This window comes from Cotesia glomerata, linkage group LG2 (assembly GCF_020080835.1).
Source record: "Cotesia glomerata isolate CgM1 linkage group LG2, MPM_Cglom_v2.3, whole genome shotgun sequence".
NCBI classification, from domain to species: Eukaryota; Metazoa; Arthropoda; class Insecta; order Hymenoptera; family Braconidae; genus Cotesia; species Cotesia glomerata.
The window spans coordinates 9,593,034-9,618,853 of record NC_058159.1 but is presented as its reverse complement, the minus strand read 5'-3'; the positions used below and the strand labels follow the sequence as shown (position 1 = coordinate 9,618,853).

General features: G+C 28.6%; 1 protein-coding gene and 1 long non-coding RNA gene across 4 annotated transcripts in view; one reads left to right on the top strand and one right to left on the bottom strand.

Moving 5' to 3' along the window:
• Positions 1 to 25,820, bottom strand: part of LOC123258502 (probable serine/threonine-protein kinase dyrk2) — a 113,872-nt gene that overhangs the window by 79,602 nt on the left and 8,450 nt on the right. The window lies entirely within an intron of this gene.
• LOC123258517 lies at positions 1,566 to 18,749 on the top strand. Of its 2 annotated transcripts, XR_006508083.1 has the most exons (3): positions 1,566 to 1,720; positions 2,349 to 2,380; positions 18,304 to 18,749. It is a non-coding gene; the product is annotated as an uncharacterized LOC123258517 (long non-coding RNA). The 2 variants fall into 2 exon arrangements; XR_006508082.1 differs by lacking the exons at positions 2,349 to 2,380; positions 18,304 to 18,749 and adding an exon at positions 10,652 to 12,076.

Genomic DNA, 25,820 nt, shown 5'->3' with positions numbered 1-25,820 from the left:
AGAAAAAATTTTTCAGGTGTTAAATTATAATAATCAAAATATTTCCTTTGCGGGATAAAATTTATTTTATACACACCGTCTACCATTTTTAAAAATTATAAGGTGTCTTTTCAATTTTCATATTCACTTTTTTTGTAATTTACAGGCAGGACAAATTAAGTAAAAAAATAAAGTCACGCAGGTACTGCGTGACTTGAATTTTATTATTGTCAAAGCATATTGCTTTATATGCAAAAATATTTTCTACATTAAATATTTAAAGTGAAATATACATATATATATATATATATATATATATATATAGGAAAAATTTTTAAACTTATTATTATTATATATTGCGTGTTGTTGAAAAGTATCATTGTTTACAAATGTCATTGAAGAAAAATTCTTGAAAGTGTAAATAACCTAAATGAGAAGGTCGCAGTATACTTTCCTTCATATTTAAAACCAGAAAAAAAAAATGATCAAGAACGAGTTAAAAAGAGCGAAATTTGTCTTTACTTAAAGAATGTTGTTCTTGCTTTTCTCTAGGCCAAGCATCATTTTCAACATTTTCTCTTTGAGAATTCTTGAATCAAAATAAATTTTATTTACCTTGCTTCTTTAAATGATTATAAACAATAATGTATTTACACACTGGAAGAAATTATTTGATTAAGGGAAAATATTTTCTTAAAAATTTTCAAGTGTTGAAAGAAATAAACTCTCGAATTAAAAAATAATAACTCTTGGATAAAAAGTAGAAAAATTTCTAATTAATAATTTCACTCTCCATTGAAGCACTTTATTGTTTTTAAAAAAAGATACTTATATCTTTTTCATTTCTTCCATTAATTTATTTCATAAAAGTATAAGATTCTTCGATGATTGTTCAGATGTTAACGAGAAACAAGACAATTATGAAATATTTTTGAACAAAATGAAAAAAAAAAAACTTTGAAAAACCAATAAAAATAAAAATTATTCAGATCGAGAAATTTGATTATGTTGATTGGAAATAATGCACTTTCAATGTTACAATAGTTATAGGCTGAAGATAAAAAGATCTTAATCCAAGACTTCGAAAACCAAAGGAATAAATTCTTGAAGCATGACAGCTGGTTTTCTCTAAGTAATTTTCTTGGGTTAAGACTGTTTCATTTGAATCCGTTTATCATGGCTCATGACAAAATATAAATAAAATCTTTCTTTAAATTAACATTATAAATTCATCCCTCGGATATAAATGATTTAGGGTAAAGAATTTAATAAAGCTTTTTGAAATTGAAGCAAAGTAAATTTTTAACCGCATCAAATTGATATAGTGCTAACACATTTTCATTGTACCTGTAGCAGCTTTATCTAATAAAGAGATTAGGTCAGCAAAAATTCAACGTTACTATGGTGTCCTAATTTAGCGACATATTGCTGGACTATTCATAATATAAGCCGGGTCATGCCCCATAGGAGTAAAAAGTGAGAGGGTGTATTATACAGAATAGAAAAAGAAAGAAGAAAAAATATATATAATAGTATACACAAAATAAGCGCATGCGTGTGGTGTACATTAATTTGTTAATGTCCACGAGATGTGAAAGGGAGAGAAGCCGAGACACGCCGACGCTATATCGATTTGGCGACTGAACTACTTGGTATATGGGCTTCATCATGCGACGCACATCAGTACCAGTGGGTAGACGGGAGAGAATAGAAAAGCGTACTAGTACCTCAACAACGTGAGGTATGTCATGAGTGAATCCAATATTCGGTCACCCACCTACACTAATACCTATTTACTGGTATAGTGCACTTTTTTCTTTGTTATTTTTTCCTCATATACTGACAAATTTATGACCCTTTCCGTCAGGAAAATTGTCATAATAACATTATTTTACTTTTAATTAATCCCTGTGATAAACTGCACATCCTAACTATATATTTTTAATAATTTTAGAGACACATTCATTTCAATTTGTACTAGCTTATATATTTTTACTTCATTGATTAATTGATTGAATTCAAGAGAAAAAAATCTTGGATGAAAAATTTGATTCTCTTGAATTGAGCAAAAAATTATTTTAGCCAAAAAATTTTCAAGTAAAAATGACTTAATTCAAAAACTTTAATTTGATCAGGATAATTAAATTGTTTATATTGTTCTTGGTTTACGATTTTTTCCTTGAATTAAGTAAACTTTTTATCAATAATCGAACAATTCTCATCTGAAAAAAAAAAAAAAAAAAAAAAAAAAAAACTATTCAAGTCAAAACACAATTATCTTTAAGACTTTACCCTTGTTTTAGAGCATTTAATTTTCTCAATTAAAAAAATTAACGCTTGAATCACTATAGTTTAAATTTCTTTTGTAGGGGCTTTCTCTTGACAAGACCTCTGGTTAAAGGTACTTTTTCCCCTGACTCCCACCATACGTACTTATTCTCCGATGCGCATTATAGATGCACTGAAAAAAGATATGTTTCCACATACATTTGAAGCGTGCACTAAATCTTTCGATTCTGATACGTCATTCAAGACTCAAGGTAGGAGAATATACGCGTACCTTGCGCGTATCCTAAAGCTTTATAGAGCGAATACCTTTAGGTGGAATTGACTGTTATTAAAACTCGAATAAAGAGCAGAGAGTTATCTAAAAACTTTTACTCATAGAAGATAATATACTTTTGATCAATGATATAAATTTTTCAAGCCGAAAATGCGCGATTCAAGACAAGAAATTCTTGAAGCAGTACAATTGGTTATTGAAAAAAAAAATTTGTTGGATCAAGAATATTTTTCTTAGATCAAAGTAATTTTTTATCAATGTTGATAAAAAAAACCTATTTTTTTTTATTTATGATGTTTGGTAAAAATTATTTGAGCCAAGAAAATTTTCTTTTAAAAATTTTACTCTTACAAAAAATGTCCTTTTCTTTCAATTTGATATCGATCTCTTGAAAATCAATGACTTAGAATACTTGGATGAAGAGTCAGAAAGTTTTAAGAAAACTTAACCCGTTGTAATGTTTTTAAACAAAATACTTATATTTCTCATTAAAATCTTTTCTTGGCTTTATATCCAGTAACATTACTTTCAGGTGACGTCGACTTTTTTCAAATATGTGACATCTTTTAAATTGAAACATTATTTTATTTGTTACAAAAATGTCTTTCGATATCATTAAAAAAAAAAAAAAAAGATTATTAGACGTCAGTATCATTTTGATAGGTTATCATTCTAATTTCATTGTTTGATAAATTTAATCCCTTACTGATAGTCCATATTTTTTGTTTTCCTTAAATTTTTTATAAAACTACTGTATCTGAAAATGGTTCTCTTAATTTCGTGATTAAATTGATAAAATATCCAATGAAAACATTTTGTTCGTAAATGTGTAATGATCCGGTATAAATATTAGATTGATCCCAATTAAAACTATGTCATATTAATCAATTGACATGATTTGTTGCAAACAAATTATGAGTAAAGTTTCGAAGCTCGAAGAATCAAGTTCCAGGATTCAGAATCTATCCATTATCTAATTCTAGTATATGGAAAATTTGTGGTTCTGAACTACAACTTGCACGTATTATTAAAGTAATAAACCATAATCATCGAAATCTCCCAGTAAATTATAGTAAAAAAGAGCTCGTGTTATCGTGAAAGTTTTTTAAATTATTAAAAAACTGTATTCCTGAAGGGAAAAGAGCAAATGAAATACGTATGCATACATCCATTTATTTATTTATTCCGTTGTTATCATACTCATCCGATACGGTGTTTATATTGTGTAAATAAAGACGCCAAGAAAATTCGATTGCAGAGTTGTTGATCATAAATTCAAATATTAGAAATTTTGATGGTCCGCTAAGCAAATAGTTCAACAATATGCTCATTGATGATCGAAGATTTTAACTTCTAAGAGGGTGGGGCGAGAAAATTGAGGTATAAATGTAATAAAAAATATGTTAATAATATAAAAGTTGGGAAAGTATTTCCGTAAAATATGATAATTAAAAACTTTTAGTACTTTTAGTCACCATTTTTATTTTTAATAGCCTAAAATAAACTATTTCATTTCTTATTTATTTATTTTTTAATATGCTTGGTTCAGTACATAGTTCATTTACGAAGCAGTATTATTTTTAAAACCGTCAAGTGAAATGCAAATTGCTTGAATTAATAAAAATAAAACAAAAAAATTCTTCAAAATTAATTTTTAGGTTCAAAAATTATTTTTTCGTCAAATTAATTTTCGTACCAGTGTAATTGAAATTCATTAACTTATAGAATTATTTTAATTATTATAAAAAATCTTATAGATAAAACAAATAAATAGGGTCTATAAATAGGATCTAGATATTATGGCTAAGAAAAATAGCTCAATTAACGAAGTTGCTTGCACTCAATCGTGATTACATTAGTACCTTTAAACTAAAGACCAATTAGCGTCCACTTAAAAATTTATCAATTATAAAAATTTTATTTTTTTTTTTTATAAGGTAAAAGCCCCAATAGATGATCACGTACCAGTATATGATCACTCCATGTATTTGTATATCTATATTCACAAATATAGGTATACAAATACATGGAGTGATCATATACTGGTACATGATCATCTATTGGGGCTTTTACCTTAAGTGTATCTTGTAAAAAATTCTTCAGTAATTTACAATTTGAGATTGAAGTGTTTTATACTCTTTAAGACATGCAAATGGAAATTTTATGCACTGATAGAAGGATTTGTTTATAGTTAAAAATATTTGGTAATATTTAACAAATCATTTATTAGAGACCACTTTTTAGTCCTTAATAAATACTTCTTAGTATTTAAAAAGATTTATTAATATTTAATAAATGAATATCAGATTTATTAAATACAAACAAATCATTTTAAATACTAAGAAATATTTGTTTAATACTAAAAAGTGGTCTCTAATAAATGATTTTTTAACTATTAACAAATATTTTTTGGTACAAATAAATCCTTCTATCAGTGTGTATCTAGCGAGAAGAGAATTGTATACTTTTTTTTAAGGAACACGTTGGATAGTTATACAATTAATTGATATTTTAGAAATATCGAATAAAAATCTGAAAAATAAATTTAACGATAATTGAATTAAAATTTTTTCAATATTCAATTAACTATTTTTACGTTATGTAGCAAAGTTTCTTTATTATTTTGTATAATTAATGTGTGTATCATCAAGAGAAACTAGGCAGCAGGTATCGATTAATTTTCTCCAAGCCTTCATGTTAATATGTAGTTTTACGAGTTATACGACAGTAACACCTCAAGTTTTTTTATTATCTTCAAGATATTTCATTATTAATTATATTAATTTATAAATGTAAATTTTATAACACATTGTTGTTATGGTACATAATTACACACAAGAATACATCTGTATTTTTTAATTTTTTAATCTTCTTAACGATTTGAAGTATTTACTATCCGTGGAAAGTTGATTCCACTTCCGTTAAACTGCTTCAGAGCCTAAATTCTGCCTTATTAATATTATTTCAACATTAAAATATATTTTGTCAACATTATGCGTTCAGCTCTACTTCTATATTTCATCATTTATCCATAAATATTCACAAATTGAACGATCTCAAACATAACTTATGTGAGACATCAAAGGGCTTTTCTCGTATTTACGTATCTCTTTCTCTTTCTCTTTTTTAATTACATACACTCTTTTTAAATGAAATGCATTAATTAAAAATAAAAATTTATTAAAATTTCTTTTTCATTGTTGCAGTACAGTTGAGTCTCGTTATGAGTCCTATTTGTTTTCTTTTTTTTTTTAACCAGATTCCCGTTAATATGAGAGAGACACTTATAAGACTAATAACGAGGCTCGACTGTATAACTTGAAACCATAAATACACGTATTAATAATATTTATATCATTTCTTCTTAAATTTTATTGCAGAATGAGTAAAATTGAACTAACTCGCAGTAGTTCATTCCATCCACTCAAATATGTTAACTAAATAAGGTTTTCTATCATGGAAAGTATTGACGCGGTGAAAAGTTCTAAGCCGATTGTTATAATTATTCAACATAATGCGATTTTACGTTCAGTCAGTAAATTAGTTAGTATGAAAAGGTTGAAAAAATCATAACTAAAAATACCACTGCAAAAAATTTGAAGAACAGTATTGTACTTCCGGAGTTGTTCGCTCGTTTCCGGCTTTTTAAATTTATAAAGTTTGCTCTTACGTCGGATTAATAAATTGTTTAAAACCTGAGATCAGATAAAAATTCAACGTTTAACAGTTTTGTTGGAGATTATTTTTTAGTTCAAGAACGTGTCTTACGACAAGTATACTTTCAAACATCTAAAATTTTTAAACAGACTACAAGTAATGAAAGGTTAGAAACCATGTGACATAACGGTTTATTATCACTTTTTTGAATAATCGCATTTTATGTTTTTAGTCTGACAATAGTGACAATTTTTAATGTCAAATAACTAATCTACAATTTTCATTGTTCTCGTTTTTTTATAGAAACATTATCAATGCTAATAAATATAAAAAAAAAAAAAATTAGGAAAACGGTTGACCCTGAAGGCCATTCCTGCAACTTCCCGCCAATTCCATACCTAGGCGCTTAAAATTGCACTTATGAAGTCTTTGATTTCTTCGAGCTCAAAAGTACAATTTATGTGTTATTTTGAGCTATTGGAGCTCAAAAGTCTGATATAAGTTTCATAGAACACTATTTTTTGAATTTTCAAACCGCAATAACTTTTGAATGAATCAACCGATTTTTATGCGGTCGGCGGCATTCGACGCAGTTTTTTCAGCCTCATTAAAAAATTTTATCTTACAGTAGCCAAACATAAAATTGTACTGAAATTGACCACCGAAATTTTACCGATTTTTTTTTTTTCGCTGACAAATGCAACGAATTGTACTTAATTGTGGAGAATTTTATCGTAACGTCACTGTTTTGTTTTGCACTTTTTAATATCTATATGATGGAAATTCTGACAATAAAGAGATCATGAGATTTTCTATTTAAATGGTTACATCTTCTATCGAATGTAATAAAATTTAGCAATATAATTATGTACATATTTAATATCATTATATAATAATTATAAACATCATACTCTCTCAATTGAATTCGGAAAATCAAATTTTAGGATACATACTGACTTAAAAAAATTAACTTCTTAGAAATTTTATGTTGACAAGTTGGGAAATTATATATAAAATTATATAACAATGGGAAATCAGAAACTATAAAAACAGTAAAACTAGATAAAGAAAAACAGAATGTGTAAAACTCAATAGTACGATAACATGAAAAAAATTCATTTATTTTTCATTTGGAAAAAAAAATTTAGTAAATTGTTTTTTCAAGCTGTAACTACCTTCAAAATTTTTGATCTGTTACTGTCTTATCAATTCAATGCAAATTATATTTATTAGTTTTCATACGCAAACATACACATAGATATAGAATGATCAGAATGCTAGTCAGAGCGTAACGGATATTCTATTGGGTATAGATAACGTTAAGTTGATATGTATACTACACCAAAAGGGATACACAATTTGAGGCAAGATTGTTCTAGTTTGATTAAACCTACCAGTCTATACATCTACAACTCGAGTTCGAGTGAGTAATAGCCACTTAAAACAGACATGGAATTGCAATGATCAATATTACATCAAAACATGATTAAATAGCTGGGCATAAATGTAATTGAATCCTACATATAATTGTGTACAATCAATCATAATCACAAGACTGTAACATGTAACTTACCACGTGTGCCTTATGATGCTGATAATGCATAGTATGATGATGATGATGCCGTTTTTCTTTGGCATGGTGGTGTTTACTGTGCGATTTACCCCCTCGATGAGGTGGATAAGTGTGATAAATCATATTGACACCAAAACAAGGTTGGCGTCACCTCACTTCAACCATTGGACACTTGCAATTCTGCTGATTTTGTTGATTATCAATTGAAATTTTTTGCTCAACTTTCAATCTATCTTCTGACACCTGACGACTTTCTCGTGAGGATGTGTTTAAAACATTGCAAACTGTTAAATCATTGTCATCAACATTCACAAATGTCGTCCGATTATGACGAGAACTCAGTAATTTCACTCCAGAACCAATTGGAGTTACTGTTGTTGCTGGATCTAACTTTACCAGAGCTGCTTGCAGACTCAAGGTGTCCATGATTATTTATAATAATCAATTTATTTTTATTTATAGTGTAGTATAGTTTTTTTTTTTTTTAATAAAAGTCGTTTTTCAATATCTTGTGCTGATTGAACTGGTTTATTTTGTCGGTAGTCAGTAACACCCGAATAATTACCCGAGGGAAATGAATATTGGTTTCTAATTTAACTTTAACAACTATCCATTGTAAACTAGAGAGTTATCTGTTCGTCTCAGAAAAAATGATAAATACTTTGATGTAAAGTCTCAGTGGAACACTTTCAAGTTGGGTATTATAATAATCGTGAATATAAGAGGCTTTGATAAATATAAACGTCTTTTTTTTGACACTTAGTTTTGCACTTGGCACATTTTGTTTGTTTAATTACCGTTGATTTCTGTTAAATTTTCAAATAAATAAAATCGATTTAATACTGTTCAGTTAAGTATTAGGTGAAAAAGATTAAATAATTTATATGATAATTAGAAGTCAGTTTTATTCCTAATTTATCAGATATTAATAAGTTCTGTTATTTTTATTAATGTTCGTAGTTATTTGATAAATTCGAATTGTATGTACTTAATTTTAAGAGTTATAGATAAAAGTTACTAGCGATAAAAAGTATTGGGGTAAAATAGCCTATTTATAAAAAATTTCTCATGGCTAGTTTTTCTCACTTGTTTTATTCACTCCCTAATTTGGTGCAAAAAAATCTTGTTAGCTATTAGATAATATTTTTTAAATAATGATAAATATTTTGCTTTATGTGAGTAATTTTTTTTTTATATCAAATATTTTAATTAAAAAGATTTTAGTAAGAAAAAAAGAAATTTTCGAGCTGTGGAAACAATTTCTTAAATGCAAGCCTTGTACTTTTGGATGAAGAGGTTTTTTACCTTAATTTGAGTATAAATTGTATTAAAATTTAAAAATTCTTGGCCCAACTCTAACCTTTTGACACTATTAATTAATCGAAAAACGATTTCTTGTATTGAGAAAAATAACTTTTTTAGTCTTAGAACAAATTTTTGAAATCCGAAATTTTCTTAATTCGAGCAAACTTTTTTTTCTGTGCGCAGGCTTATGATATAGGTTAAGAGTTCAACAGCATTTAATGTGGTCGTTTTCTTCAAGAAATTGAACATCTTGATCTTTCGCAAAGAATTTGAGCAGTGCTTTAGTTTAAACTTGTAAAGGTCAAGCAATTTTCGGATTTTTCTTGTTTTTAATAAAAATTGAAAATGATTCAGTATAATCAATTATTAAAAACTAAGAAATTTAGTGCGTCGACGCAGATCTTTGTGAAAAATTAAATCATCATGAATGACGAAGCAAAATTTCTAATCAAGTAAAATTTTTTTAAACCAAGAATAATTTTTTAGTTCAATAAGAATTTAAAAAAGAATTTTTGAGCATGATTAAGATATTCGAATTTTTCAAAATGATGTTCTTCGTTTGAAATTAATCATCTTGAAGTTAATTATTTATCATTGTGTCAAAAGCCTCAACTAAAGTAGAACGAATAAAAAACCAAGACAGTTGAATTTTTTTTTAGGCCCATTTTGCCCTATATTTTGAAATTTCCATTTTTTCATCAACAGAGTATATTAATAATATATACGTGGCAAGGAATTGAAAAAAAAAAAAAAAAAAAAAAAAAAAAAAAAGAGTCAAAAAACTCAAATAATACATTTATTTTAGTTTCGATTGGCCTCACGTTAACTATTTTTATTTTTTAACAGACACACTATGTTATTGTGAAATATGTAGCGAGGGATTAAATCAAAATAAAAGTAGTGAAAAAAACTAAGCGTATGGGCATTTTTTCCTTAATATAAGCATTTCATTTTGCCCCATCTTCCCCAAAATGGTCTTATTCATCTGAATTGTTTAACAGAACATTAATAAACCGCTCTAAAAAAATTCAATAAAAATTTTAGTCAAAATCTGAGTAATGAATACGGCTCGTAATACATTAGAAAATAAATTTAATCAACTGGTTAATTTATATCTTCAATCAGAACTAAGTGGAAGAACCGAAAGACTATTGTGGCAAAGCTTACACGCAAACCGTTTAAATAGCGTGACGAGCCGAATTATAATCTATCAAACAACTGTTGACTACTTTAAAAACCTTTCCTGATGAATCAAAAACTCATTGAGTTATTGACGAAATTTTTTTCACGAGAAAAATTAGTAAACAAAGACCTTAGTTTTCTCCAGATCAGCAATGAATCATAGTCGTGAGTATAAAAAATGAAAGAGCCGTTTACATATTCAGAGATAACTTCCCAAAAGACAACCTCAAAGTTAATAATACGGTAAATGACAAAAAAAAGTATAGACACAGATACTTGATTGAGAGATTGTTTATAGTTTTATTTCGTTAAATATTTAACAAATCAACGAGATGATTGTTAATTTGATTTCTTCATCAATCACGTTTTTGATTGTTGGTGGGTTATTTCAGATGGGATATTGTGAGATGATCCTATCCAGGAAAGGAGTGAGGAGACACCTTCTTAGTTGGCAAGAGACTTTCTTGGAAGCGCAACAAGACAGCCAGTCCAACCTAATCTGGAAGTCAAGGACGTCGATACGCAACAAAGAATTAAATGGTATACTCCAAGATAGAGAGTTATATATAATACAAAATACAGGATGTCAGACTGAAGACATTTAGATATTCCATGAATTTATCCAAATAAATAATTTAACAAAGAAAATATAATAATGTATATTGCACGTGTATGCACATTTATTTGAGAGCGGAGAGTGAGAAGTAAGTTATTAATAGCCAGTCTAAACTTGTGCTTTAGCAAAATATGATATGATTATATTTGAATAAATAATTTGACTATGTAGAACCAAGTTGATACATCACAGTAGAGTGGAATGAACTCATTTGTCGTTGATCGTTGATCGTGTAGTACACAAAGTATGGTAATATGGTGGTGCATTGACCGAGGTCGTCGATAAATAAATCATTAAATAATTTAATTGATGAAGAAGATTAATCGATCGATCATTATTGTAAAATGTTGAGTAGCCGAAAAAGGTGCGGCTCGAGCATGCGTGAATCGAATGCAACTAAAACCAACAAGATAGGCAAGAAAAGTCTTCGCATATATACCAAGAGAACTGATTCGAAACAAAAAAAGATGAAAACGATGAAGATGAAGATGAAGAAGAAATAAAACAAACCCTTCGCCGAAATCGGCATTGAGAAGATCGCAATTTCCAAGGATTTCAACCGAGCATTCGCATCGCGGATTCTGGTCTGGTATACAACCAACGACCAATTGAAGGGAATGAAATAACAGAAGAGAACCTGGAGCTGGAGCTGGAGAGCACCATAGCGTAGAGGACGATGCACTCAATGAGCAAGAGTCTTTGTGTCGCTCAGCTGGATTTCTGAATCCATTAAGAGGAGGGTGCCTCTGATCTTCGTCTCTGACTAACGCGTTCTACAGATTTACATCCCACATCTTTTTTAACGCCCACTTAAACTGACACTCATTTGTGTCCTCTTTAACTTTACTACACATCAGTGCATGAACGTATATCAATTACATGCACAAATTGTTTATTTATATTTATACTTATCCTTGTGGACAATAAATATAAAAGACGGATATAGGAAGAAAATCGAGTTAATCTTATCGAGACAGAACGATTTTGCTGATAAAGATTTAGTAAAAGCAAAATCCAGCCATGATAATAATAATAAAAATAGTAATATTAATAGTCTCAAATGAGAATTGTGCAGTTTGGAACGATATCATTTGATATTTATAATACATGATTGTATGCATTGTCTTCATTATACACGATATGACAAATCGAAACTCTTGTACTGCACGCAAACAAATAAAACCAACACAGCAAATGAAAATAGTATCTTAGTTCGTTTTTTTTAAATATTTTCCTCTCTTTAAAGATTCTTAGGTGTTGCATATCTCTTGTCAACATAAATACATAAAAATTTCTTTTTGTTTATTTTGTATTCATTTTTTAGTTTATTTATGTTTTTAGCCACTATTCTCTTATCAATAATCTTGGAGAACCACTACTGTTAAGAAGACAACTGATGGGAAAAAAGAAAAAGATTAAAATTTGGTTTGCCCGGATTGTTTGTGGAAGCGTGTTATGAAGATTGGAAAATAGAAAAATATGATAAACGATCACTGTAGAAATAAAAATATTATTTATAGTCAGTTTAGATTAACGCCCATGTCAAATTGATTTTTCTCAGTCTTCACTAGAATCTTTTGCTCTTTTCGATCGAATCTCAAATTGAGATGGATATCTACCAAACAAACTAATTTATTTGATAAATGTTTGTAATTTGAATAAATAATTGTGCAAATCAATAAATAAGTTAGATGAGCAATATTTTAAACTATTAAGTAAAATTAACTGTATTCGATGTTTCATATCAGTGTTTACATCATCAGATTATCTGTGTTTGTCTAAAAAAGAATCGACAAGTTATTGCTTTAGAAGTTAAAAAAATAAAAAAATGAACTTGACGAAACCCAAGGCTAACGAGCAGTATAGTCATATTAAATCTTGAAATTGTTTTATGTAACGTGTACTTATCTTGAGTGCTCGACATTGACTGATCATCTAATGAGATGTAATAGAGAACCATCCTATCTTATTTCTAAACTAATTTACTTGATCTAGACTCATTACTCAGATTTTTTTTTATTTTCAAACAAGATTGCTGCCATTTCGGTCTAAATGATACAAACCCTCCTACAATCCTGTGTACAAGTACAATCACCAGGTCACTGTGCTACTGCTTGTAATGATGTCTTCGAATTTGTTTCTCTAATTTAACTAAAATTTTTCAAGAAAGTATAAGAACATATGAAACATTTGGTTAAAAAATTTTGGCGAGACAAATAAAAATAAATCTCACTTTATTCTCACTTTCACATTATTTTGTTTTTTCAAAAAAAAATAAACAAACTGATTTTAAGATAAATAATATATGTTTTTACTTTTATATTCGGCCGTTTATCGAAATGATAACAGTACCGATTTGTAATGTCATACAAGTACAAATATGAGAATACGAGTATAATTGGCAAGTTTTCTCACGATAAAACGTCGTCGAGTGAGAGACTAACGTCGCTGGACCATCCGAAGCCCGCGATTCTGCGATTCTGTGTGATCAACCCCTCGTGTAAGGGGTGTCGGTGCGAGCGAGGGGGCTGGGATCAATATGAGGTTGCCCGAACGCGGGAAATTTGCGCGCAGGTCTTCACTACTTCTCTACCCTCGGTCCTTCTCGAACTCATAGAACTGGGTAAATCTATGACATACCCCACCCTTTTAAAGATCTTTACTTTACACTCTTTACTCTCTACTCTCTTCTTTGTTTCTTTTCTCTCTCTTTTCTTATGAGAGGAATTATTATCGCGTCCGCCTAGCAATACTTCTCCAGTCTTCCATTCTTCCTTTTTTGATCATTCAGAATACCATTTTTTGAACTTTATTTCAAAATTAAGGTGATTGTTAAGAGTCGCCACCTATGACTGACCATAAGAAATCGAAAAATTAAAAATTAACATGATTCAAGTTTTTTAACAATTATATATTTCTCGCTGGAAATTCATCAAAAATAGAATTAAAAAAAAAAATAAACATTTTTAAATTTATCTTTTTTTAGAGCTTCAATGATTGTGTCCCCATTAGTCTAGTCCCCATAGGTCTAGTCATCCATAGTGATTTTTTTTATTTTTCTAATAATTGGACAAAACAACAAAAAAATTGCTCTTTTATCGGAGCGAGTTTTTACCATTGTCAATTATTTTCGAATTAAGAGTAGGGCTTAAGGTTAGTAGTAAAAAAATCTGGAAAACGCTTGACCTTGCAGGCCATCCCTGAAATTTCCCGCTATGTACGAGTTCGGAACGCTCAAGAAATTATCTATTACGAAGTTTTGAACTCTTCAAGCTCTAATACACAACTGTTATACTTTTTCGAGCTCGAAAACCTAGTGGTTGTTGGAAACATTCTTCTTTTAAAAGTTTTAATAACGATATCTACCGATCAAATCAATCGTTTTTCATGAGACTTGCAGCATTCGACGCAGTTTTTCAAGCACAGAAAGATTCTTTATTACCTAACAAATGATTCGATGAAAAATCATGGATTTATGTTAAAAAATTAGGAAAACGGTTGACCCTGAAGGACATCCCTGCAACTTCCCGCTGCTTTCATAATTAAACGCTTAAAATTGCACTTATTATGTTTTTGAGCTCTTTGAGCTAAAAATATAATTTTCGTGCAGTTTTGAGCTCACCGAGCTCAAAAGTCTGATAGAAGTTTAATAAAACACTATTTTTTGAATTTTCAAACCGCAATAACTTTTGAATGAATGAACCGATTTTCACGCGGTTGGCAGTATTCGACGCAGTTTTATCAAATTCTATGGTATACTTTTAAACACAAATTGATCAGACCGGAAATTTCGGTGTAATTCGAAAAAAACACTTTTTTCGATTTCTTTCGTCAACGATAACTCACGAACGAATCAACCGATTTTGACCAGCTTGGTCGCTACCGACGTGGTTTTTCGATGTTAAGAGCTGATTAGTTTTTGGAATTGATCGGTCAAGCCGTTTGAATGTTATTAAACAAAACCACATTTGAAAAAATTTTATTTCGCAGTTTTTTCAAGATTTCTCAAAATCTATAGGTCCGAATCAGTCCAACATATTCAAAATCTAAGTTTAGTCGAACCCTTTTGACTGGCACCAACTGCGATCAAATCGGTCTAGCCGTTCAAAAGTTATGAGAGGTTTACATACACACACGGAAAAAAATAAATAGTAAATGCAACATGATGCAGTTTCGGTAAATAAACATGATAAAATCATGTTGCATCCACATGATTTGCCATGTTTCGGCTACATGACAATCATGTTGCGGTAACATGAGAAAATCATGTGGATGCCACATGACAATCATGTTGCGGTAGCACGAGAAAAATCATATGGCAGGAACATAATTTTCATGTAGCCTTATAGCATAAAATTAAGCTGCAACGACTAAATATTTATGCTTCAGAAAAATTATTTATTATCAAGCAAATAGATTTTTTCGGATTTATAATATTGTAGATGAAATTAGAGTAAATTATCAAATTAAATCATTTGTAATGATATTTTTGCTTAAGGGGTTAGGGGTAGTCAGGATTTCCAAAAAATCGATTTATTTTTGCATTTTCTTTAAGTGTAATATCTTAAAAATATTGTCTGAAAATTTGAAGTGAATCCAACAAATACTTTTCGAGTTATTCGACAAATAACAAAGGACGCTCAGGCAATCCAGAACGCTCGAGAGCAGGTAGTGTAAAACTTTAAATGCGTTTTTCTCAAAACTATGTTTTTTAAACTGGTGATCACTGTAACTCGAAAACCGCTCAGTAGATTTCAATGAAACTCATACAATTTTTGGAAAGCATAAAAATCTCGTGTCCGATCGAAGGATTTTTTTTTCTTAAAAAATTTTGATTTTCTATAAACAATTAACTGTTGGTTTTTTCCTTAAAATCTAGAGAAAAATTTCTTGAGGCCGCCATTTTGTTAATGTTAAAAAAAAAAGCATCGATCAGGCACTAGATTATCTATTAATTAAACTATTTTTTCTTATCTCATTGATTTTATATGAATTTTCAAGGATTTGTGATGGTCACCACAAGGACCTTTTTTTGAATTGGGTCAACACAAACAGCCATAACTTTTGAAATAATTAATTTTTTTTTTTCAAATTTTCGTTGTCAAGTCAAAACATTGAGTAATGATGCCATACTATTACTTTTTTAATATAAAATGATTTGCTGGCAAAAAAAAATTATTAAAAATTCTAATTTCTTCATGTCTCTGACTACCCCTAACCCCTTAAATAAATTATGTTAGTTTTTTGACAATTTTTTTTTATTCAAAAACATTAGTACGTAGTAAAAATTTTTTTAATAGAAAAGAATAAAATTTTTTCAAAAAAAGCTCCTCGAGAAAATTTATTCAAATGTGAACCAATCACTCAGCATTTCAACTGCGCAGGCAGAATAGATTTCTAAAGAAATACCAGGGTGATTACAAAAAAGAGAAATGATAAAATAAAATAAAACAAATCAATTATTTGAACAATGTAAAAGTAAAGATTGGATTAAACAAATGAAATAAATCATTTTAGAACAAAAAAAAAAACAATTGAAGATAAAAAATATAAAATTAATTACTGTAAGCTGGAACAATTATTTTTAAAATTTCGATTGCAGGCGTGATCATTAATAAACTCAGAATCAAGTTTTGATAGCACACTCGGATACAAGACTAAAATAATTGAGCCAGTGTTAAATCACGATTGATCAAAGTGTGTGAATATTTTAAATACGATTAATGTCTCGGTATTTAAACGTACAATCACATGCACGCACTATTTTCTTTACATAGCAAATCATCGCCTACTACTATTTTTATATCAACAAGCCATAAAGGGGGCTTTGAAAAAAATTCATTTGTAAATACTAAGAGTAATTAATGTGCGTGCTGTATGATATAATATATAATGATATAATGAATAAGTAAGATATATCTATTTACTATTATATGGACTATGAAGTATATTACACGCGTAATTCGTGACTGCCGAAGCGAGAACTTAAATTTTGGCGTGACAAATGCGATTACAGTAATCAACCCAAGTATGTATCTATAAAAATTTTATAAGAAATAGTCAATAAAAATAGAATTAACGTTACGTAACTGTTAGCATATCTGGACCTACCACAACCCACATAAAAATATTATCATGACATCACAAGACATAGCGTTGCGCCTGTTATATACTAAGCTTAAAGCTGATTAATATCTAAATCTTGTCTTACAATTCAATTTATACTTCAATATATGTGCAAACGTAAATATTATAAACAATGTAATGCACGCATCGCATCGATAAAAGATATAGTACATTCCACTATCACTAATATATCAATAGTTATAACTATCATTTATGTCTAAATAATTCACTATTGCGAAAGGACAAATCCCATTCACGCTAATATATTTATTACTATTACGTGTATTATGCATAATTTCTGTCGAAAGTACGTCAAGGTCTTTTATACCAGAGGATATGAAAGTTATCAAGTTTTAGGTTCAATTTTACCTTTTCATAAATGTGGCTATTGTTAGATGAACAATCAATTCAACTTAACGATTGATAAATTATATTTTTAAAAACTAGAAAACACGGTTTAATAGTAAACCATAATAAAAAGGAAAAAATAATTTTCCATAATTTGTAATTAGTTTGAAATATGAATAGAATGATAAACTAAAAATTGAATTTATTTAAAAAAAAAAAGTGTGGGCGCATTAGTATCAATTAAATCAGATTGTTTAGTTTTTAAACTATTATTTATACTTAAAAAAAAATAATATTTACAATTATTCCAGAAATAGTTGAAACTGTAAAATTGGTCATTTTTTTTGTTTTGATGATCTTGATCAGGACACACGAATAAAGCTATTAAATTACTGTATTTTCATCGGTGTTCGATACGTGTGCAAATTTTCTAGGGAATGACGTTGAAAGATTCCGTTACATAAACTCATAGATCAAGCTAATAGAATCACATTGAAAAACTGTTAAAATACTTAAATTTTCATAGTTTGTATTAAGGTTTAAGATTTTCTGATTACATTGTAATAAAAATTTTATCAAAAAGAATCAACTATCTTTAATGTATAAAATAAATTGGTATTTTAAAATTTTGAGGAAAACCAATTAATTTTTTATGTTTTTCGAATTCAAAGTTTCCAAGTAAGCAATAAATAGAAAACAATTAAGTGTATAAAATACGAGCTTTCACGGTGGGCAGCCCTTGACAGCTAGGTCAACAGCATAATGTCAAACACCCAGTACCTCAAGTACTTTAATTGAGTAAGCGAAAAAAAATGTATTAGCTCTGTGGCCAAAATCTGTCTCAAAATTAAAAAAAAAAATTGTTGCAAAATGAATTGCGTATTTACTTCATTGTTTAGTATTAAGAGTAAAGTAATTATAAACAAAAAGAGTTACCGAATTTCTCTTTTTCAGTTTGACGTAAGCTTCTACCTTCTACCTAGCAGTTAACTGAAGAAATAAAATGAAAAGGTAATTCCGATATCCCAGAGCCATCTTCCGATTAAAAGGTGAAAATTTTACTGACTACTAGCTTACCGCTGATGGGAGTAATTTAACCTGTGGAAGATATTGTCTGCCTCCAAATTACAGGAACCTATATTACCGCGCTTGGTAGGTAAGTAGACCAGACCAAATAACAGATGGCGTTCGTGATATTATTAGCAGAAAATTTTATGAGCAGGGAACCACGGGTGATTAAACTCTAGCGGAACTGTGATATTCCTTCTTTTTGTGGTTTGAAAAGCTCAGGCATGAATTTGTCTCGATTATAAACTATTAACGCTACTACCATCATATCATTCAGATGTTTTTTACCCTACTGAGGATTTAGAGGTTTTGTAGCAGACATAAATATGCACACCTTCATAATTCACAACAGATTTGTTGTGGTTTCTTTTTCTAATTTAATTTTTTTTTTATTTTTACAGTTTGTTTACAGGAGATGTAATTGTAAAAATACGGAAAAATGATGTTTAATTTCTGTTATAATTCCCACTAATATTTATTTATAGTCTAGTAACCCTGAGATTCCATCTAATAAGTTTAGGTTTTTTCAATATTTTTTATTTGCAGATTGAAATATAATTCAAAGATAAATTTACAACTGCAAGTTGAACTTTATAAGCTAAGTCTTATTTTTTTTCGTTTTTTATACATAATACTTTTGAAGTTCAAGAATTTGTAAATTCAATCATATATTATGAGAAAATTAATTTGCTTTTAGGAAAACAATTTTGAATTAAGAAAATTTCTCCGTTTTAAATCAAGTAGAAAAATTCTTGAACTAAGTGAAGTTTATTTAAATTGTGAATTAATTTTGATTCAAAATAATCAAATTCTCTAAAAAACTTTTTTTGATTTGAGATTTTTTTTTTTTAATCAAGTTAATGTTTTATTAGAGTAAAAAATTTTTTGCTGTCTTGAAATCGTATAGTATTTCGTGATTAAAAGATTTTTTTTCAATAAAATTAATCCAAAAATAGTCATACATGATTTCTAAAATTAAAAATTAAAAAAAAAACCTGGTGACAAAACAATATAGAACAATTGATTTGAAATCGATGTTATATAGAAATTCTTCTGTACTGTATAGTAAAAAAATTTTTTTCTATGGTTGGATGTTTGAAAACAAATATAAAATTAGAGGTACTCGTACTCTTTGAAACATCATTTTTCGCGATAATTCAATATTTTAGCGCTATATCAGCCAGCCGGGCTTTTTTTTTTCTATATTCTAATGAAATAATATTGGTTCTATATTTGAATACAAGGCAAGAATGTGAAATAAAACAAGAAACGCCCGGGCTTGCGCGTGTAGTCCAGAAATAGTTCAAACTGAATACCTTCTTACCATGAAACGGGTCACTGTTCGAGTTTTACCTATTTTAAATACTCACAAACTTATTTGTACCTATCATTGATGATACTTTAAGTAAAAACGCATTTTAAACCGACTAAAATCAAATAAACAGGAAAAAAAATATACAAATACACTCAACGCATGTCGATTAAGGAAGTGAAACGAAAGAAGACATGGCTGAATAAATAATCCACAGCAAAGACAAAATAAATTTAGAAATTTTAAACTTTTTCGGTGACAATTAGATAGTAAGATTGATTTGATCTGGAAGCCGAATTTAAGTTCTATTCTGGTAGTTCAATATTTGACGGTTTATTATATTTAGAATTATACTTTGCAACTGTCGACTTTATAGCTTGAAATTGTTCGTACTTCTTATTCCGGGTCATCTGATCGAATAAGCTGTCGCGAATGTTTACTCAGCAACCCCATTAAGATTGAATTACGTGTTATACCCGCAGAGTGCTTCTATCTAATGTAGCAATGAACTATCGACACATACCATCACATCAGACAAACAGCGTCCGTGATGAAGTATAATACGCTATCTAAGCTCAAAAGATTATTTCATTTGGTAAATATTTGTTCACGCAGTAAATGAGGATTACGTGAGAAATTATAATTTTTTTAATTTTACAATTTCCGTAAGAATAACACAGGAAAAATTTTTTTGGCTTCTTCTGATTTTTGTACCGTTTAAACGATTAATTGAATCATAAATAACTGCTCTTATCTTTATAGAGAATTGAATGCTCCACAAAAAAAGTCTGATAAAATTTTTTGATTTGTCCACGCGTTCAAAAGTTATTCAAGATCAAAGTTCAATTTTTCAAAAATTTGATCGAATTTTATAAATTACACCGAAACTGTTGGTTTCAGTGTCAAAATAAGGATCAAATTTTTCTTCAAACATACATTGGACTTGTGATAAATGTTGACCAATGATTTTTTTTTTATTCAATCAAGTAAATATGATGCTTTTAAGAAATTTTTTTACAATAAACCAAAAAATAAACAATTTTATTCTATTATTATGTTCATTTTCATATTATTAATAATTTTTTCTCAAAAAATTGCTTATTTATTTATATCAAATATTCATCTTTGATGTGATTTTTTATTACAATTTGGAAAACGTTGTCGATGGCCACGAACAACCTGTATTAAATACTGCAACTGTTCTTCATTTTTAGTTAGGCAGCATTTATATTCTTCAATTAGTGCAATACCCCGTTCAGCAACGTCATTCGTTTCTTTTAAAGTTTTAAAAAATTCCAGACAAATTTGAAGCTTCCTTTTTGTGTCCAAATTGGTGCGGCTTTTTTGTCGCCATCATGTATTAAAAATTATTTTACGAAGAGTTTTTGAAGTTTTTTGGTACACTACGTCTGGTCCAAACTTGCCGATTTTTCTTCGTTCTAAAAAAGGATGGGATAACATTAATCAAACTAAATATAAAAGTGGGATAGAGAATGAAACTGTGGCAAGCGCTTTGAATGAAGATAAGATAAAAATGATTAATCTCATAAATGATTGCTTACAGGTAAAAATTGTTTATTATATTTCCTTAATACAATCAAAACTAATACTTTCAAGTTATGTTTATTAATTTGGTTTTTTAGATGTCTCATCCTCGAGATCATTATCAAAATCTTTTGTTATTATCTTTAGTTTTTCTTGGTAGTTGTCCAACCTATACGTACAGTTTCAAACGTCCTGATGCTAAATTTAAAATTGTTATTAGATAACGATTTGAGCGACTTTGTTTAGCTATTTAAAAAATTTTAATTACCCTCCGATTTCATAGAAGAAGATATTTCTACATGGCCCAATGATTACAGTTTTAAAATTTGTCTGAAATTTTTTAAAACTTCAAAAGTAACGAACGACATTGCTGAACGACGGGGTATTGCATTAATTGAAGAATAGAACTGCTGCCTAACCAAAGATGAAAAACAGTTGCAGTATTTATTATAGGTTGTTCGTGGCCATCGACGTTTTCCGAATTGTAATAAAAAACCACATCAAAGATGAATATTTAATATAAATAAATAAGCAATTTTTTGAGAAAAATTTATTAATAATATGAAAATGAACATAATAATAAAATAAAATTGTTTATTTTTTTGGTTTATTGTAAAAAAATTTCTTAAAAGCATCATATTTACTTGATTGAATAAAAAAAAATGTTTGGTCAACATTTATCACAAGTCCAATGTATGTTTCAAGAAAAATTTGATCCTTATTTTGACACTGAAACCAACAGTTTCGGTGTAATTTATAAAATTCGATCAAATTTTTGAAAAATTGAACTTTGATCTTGAATAACTTTTGAACGCGTGGACAAATCAAAAAATTTTATCAAACCTTTTTTGTAGAGCGTTCAATTCTCTATAAAGATAAGAACAGTTATTTATGATTCCATTAATCGCTTAAACGGCACAAAAATCAGAAAAAGCCAAAAAAATGTTTCCTGTGTTATTCTTATGGAAATTAAAAAAAAAATGCGATGAGGACAATCTTAATATTAATATTAAGGGCTCATCTTTTCACAGTAATTTTTTTACACCAAAAAGAAACTTTTAAGCCTGTTTGGAAAAAAAAAAATTTTTTTTTTTGGGTCCTAGTAATTATACATGTAATAATCTAAGTAATATTAGTTTTTCGTGAAATTCTTAAAATTTCTTCAACATAAAAATAATAAAACTTCGCAGTTTTCTCTTTCTTTTCCCATACCGCCTGTGTAAAAATGTCATTTTCAATTGCAATTATCTTTGATTAAAAGTGGTAAATCGTCTCCAAATTTTAACAGCATGAGCATCATGCATTTAATTACTTATATTATAAATTTGGAAGGTTTCTTGAAATTTTGCTCGCATGACCCAACTACCTTAAGTGCCCTCTATACGAATAAATTTTTTTTTATAGTCCTTGTGGCGCTAATTGTCGAAATATTAGCAATTAAAAATCGTACATTTAACATGTATTCCCTATCCTGACTGTAGTTAGAGTGAACATTTTATTGAATAACAACCATACTTTTCTCGAGAATATTTAATTGAAGTTATAACAAGTATTTTTTATCAAAAATAACATAAACGAGCGGTACTGATTTTTTTATAAAAAATGTTTGAAATTAGCGACTTTCGATATTTTACGTGAGTGGAAGTGAGCGATAGTCTGTAAAGAGAGGCAGCACTAGCGCGCGACAAAGAAACCAATAGCCATAACCTATTGGTGTCCTTTTTTACGTGGTATACCTCCTTAATAGTAATTTTCGAATATTTAAGAAAATGTATACTGAATAACTCTTATTTTCTTATTTATTTCTTGCTGAAAAAATTAGTAATTTGCAAAAATTTGGAAATCTATTGTTTTTAATCTAAATTCTGAAAATCAACTAGCAAAAAAAAAATTTTTTTTTGCATATTAGTCAAATGATTTCAATATGTATTCGTTAAAAAGCAACTGCAAACTGCATCATAACCAAAACTAGTAGTTCAAAAAAAATTGCAGTTAAATAACTTATGATGAACTATTTTTTAGCATAATTCTCAGATTTTTGAAACTTGAAAATTTGAAATGTTTAAAAATAAGAAAATTCATGTTCTAAATGACACGTGATTTATGGTATTATGAAAAGAAAAACTTTTGCTTATTTTTTAAGAAACAAAGGAAATTATTTATAATTTTGGAAACTATCAATGCATCAACTCAAATTTCAGAAACTGTAAACACAAAACAAAAAATTTTTTTTATTTAATTGAAAAAAAAATTGTTAAATTTTCTAAAATAATAAATTTTTTTTTTTTAATTAAATAAAAAAAATCGGCCCTGCCCGGGATGAGTGGGAATAGTTGTCAAATTGATTGAAATTTTTTTTGAGAAAAAAAAATAAAAAAAAAAACGCGGCCAACTTTGAAAAAATAACGATTTCGTTAAAAAAAAACCGATTATTTTATAGAATTGATCATATTTAATTTTTTTGTGTATTTTTTCATAAAGTTCATTCAAAAACAAAAATTTTTAAAAAAAAAAAAGGTACCCAAAGGTCAATGACTATAAAAGTTATGGCTACGTGAAAATAAAAAAGCCACTTCTTTGGGAAATTCAAAACTTTTTTTGGGTTGAACAAAAAAATTTGAAAAAATTCTCAAAAATGTTTTTCAAAGGGTAGAAAAGAATGATAAAGTTTCAGCTAAATCTAAAGGGGTCGAGTTCAAAAGTGGTCGATTTGGCATGGAATCCCCATATGTTTCACATTCAGTAATTTTTTCACAAACAGGTTTGAAATTATGATGTTAATTAAATATTTTACATTTTTATAAATTTATTTTGAATCTCTGACAATAATTCGTACCTCCAAAATTATTTCTACAGTTTTTAACCCCCAATTTCGGGTGCATTTTAAAAATCTAAAAAATTTTTACAAACTGAAAAAAAAGGCTTTTCAAGATCATCAAACAGAAAATATATAATTCATACAATTTCAAATTTTAATTTTGTCAGAAGAAAAAGTGAAGAATAAAATTTTCTTTATTCAAAAAACGATTTTTAGAAAAAAATTGTTTTGGCTGAAATAAAATTTTCTTAAGCAACGAAAAGTTTCTTGATTCAAGAAAAATTTTACTTGGACCAAGACTATATTGATTTTTCTCGTTAATATTTTTGGTTCAAATAAAACTTTTTTTCTGTATAAATTCAATTCAAGATTTTTAAAAGAATTTTTTCATCAGTTTGTTTTCACTAAACATGAACTGAAAATAATTTCGCATTATTGTTTGATTTCCATTCGATCGTGTTTAAAATACAAATTGACCATTTTTCCACAAAAAATTTTAACATGTATGTAACGATCGTAAACTAATCGTTATCGAAAAATCAATTGTATTTTTAACTTCCCGTTAAGAAAATTGAAAATTTTCAAAAATCGGGAAGTTATTGGTTTCACCCCGTTTTTCGAAAATCGAGTTTTCAACGGATGTTGACGTTTTGAAGTCCTAGGAAGCTTCCCCGAATGTTTCCGCGATGATGTCCGTACGTCTGTATGTATGTCTGTGTGTGTGTGTGTGTGTGTGTGTGTGTGTGTGTGTGTGTGTGTGTGTGTGTGTGTGTGTGTGTGTGTGTGTACACGGTCGTAAGTAAACCTCTCATAACTTTTGAATGGCTTGACCGATTTCATCGTGGTTGGTACCATTCGAAAGAGCTTGACTAAACTTAGATTTTAACTATAATTTAGACCGATTCGAACCAGTAGATTTTTAGAAATCTCAAAAAAACTGCAAAAAAAATTTTTTTTAAATGTGGTTTTTTTGGAATAACTTTTAAATGGCTCAACCGATCGATTCCAAAAACTAATCAGCTCTTAACATAAAAAAAAATACGTCGATTGCCGCCAGCCCGGTCGAAATCGGTTAATTCGTTCGTGAGTTATACGAAAAAAATCGAAAAAATCGTTTTTAGGGAATCTTTGAAATTCATTGTTCGATCAATTTAATTTAAACTTAAAAGTTCTTTATGAGGCTTTAAAAACTGCATTAAATGCCAGCAACCACGTAAAAATCGGTTCATTCATTCAAAAGTTATTGCGGTTTAAAAATTCGAAAAATAGTGTTTTATTCAACTTCTAGCAGATTTTTGAGCTCGGAGAGCTCAAAATAATACGAAAATTATATTTTTGAGCTCGAAGAGCTCAAAAACGTAATAAATACAGTTTTGTACGCTTAAGTATGAAATGAGCGGGAAGTTGCAGGGATGGCCTTTAGGGTCAACCGTTTTTTTAATTTTTTTTTCAATCATTGGTTTTCTACGATTACATACTATGAATACTCATAATGGCATATAAAAACAAAAATTAATCTATTATAGTCTAGTTACAAACTTTGTATGGTTAAAAAATAAAAGTTTAATTAATATCATTTTTCGTTCAATTGTTCGTAATATAGGGCAAATGACGTTGTACTCAGTAACAGCATATAAATTGGTTCTTTATTTATAAATAGTCCAATCTTGTAGGGAAAAATCGAAAAGATATGACATGACTAATGAATAAACATCAATTCAGACAATT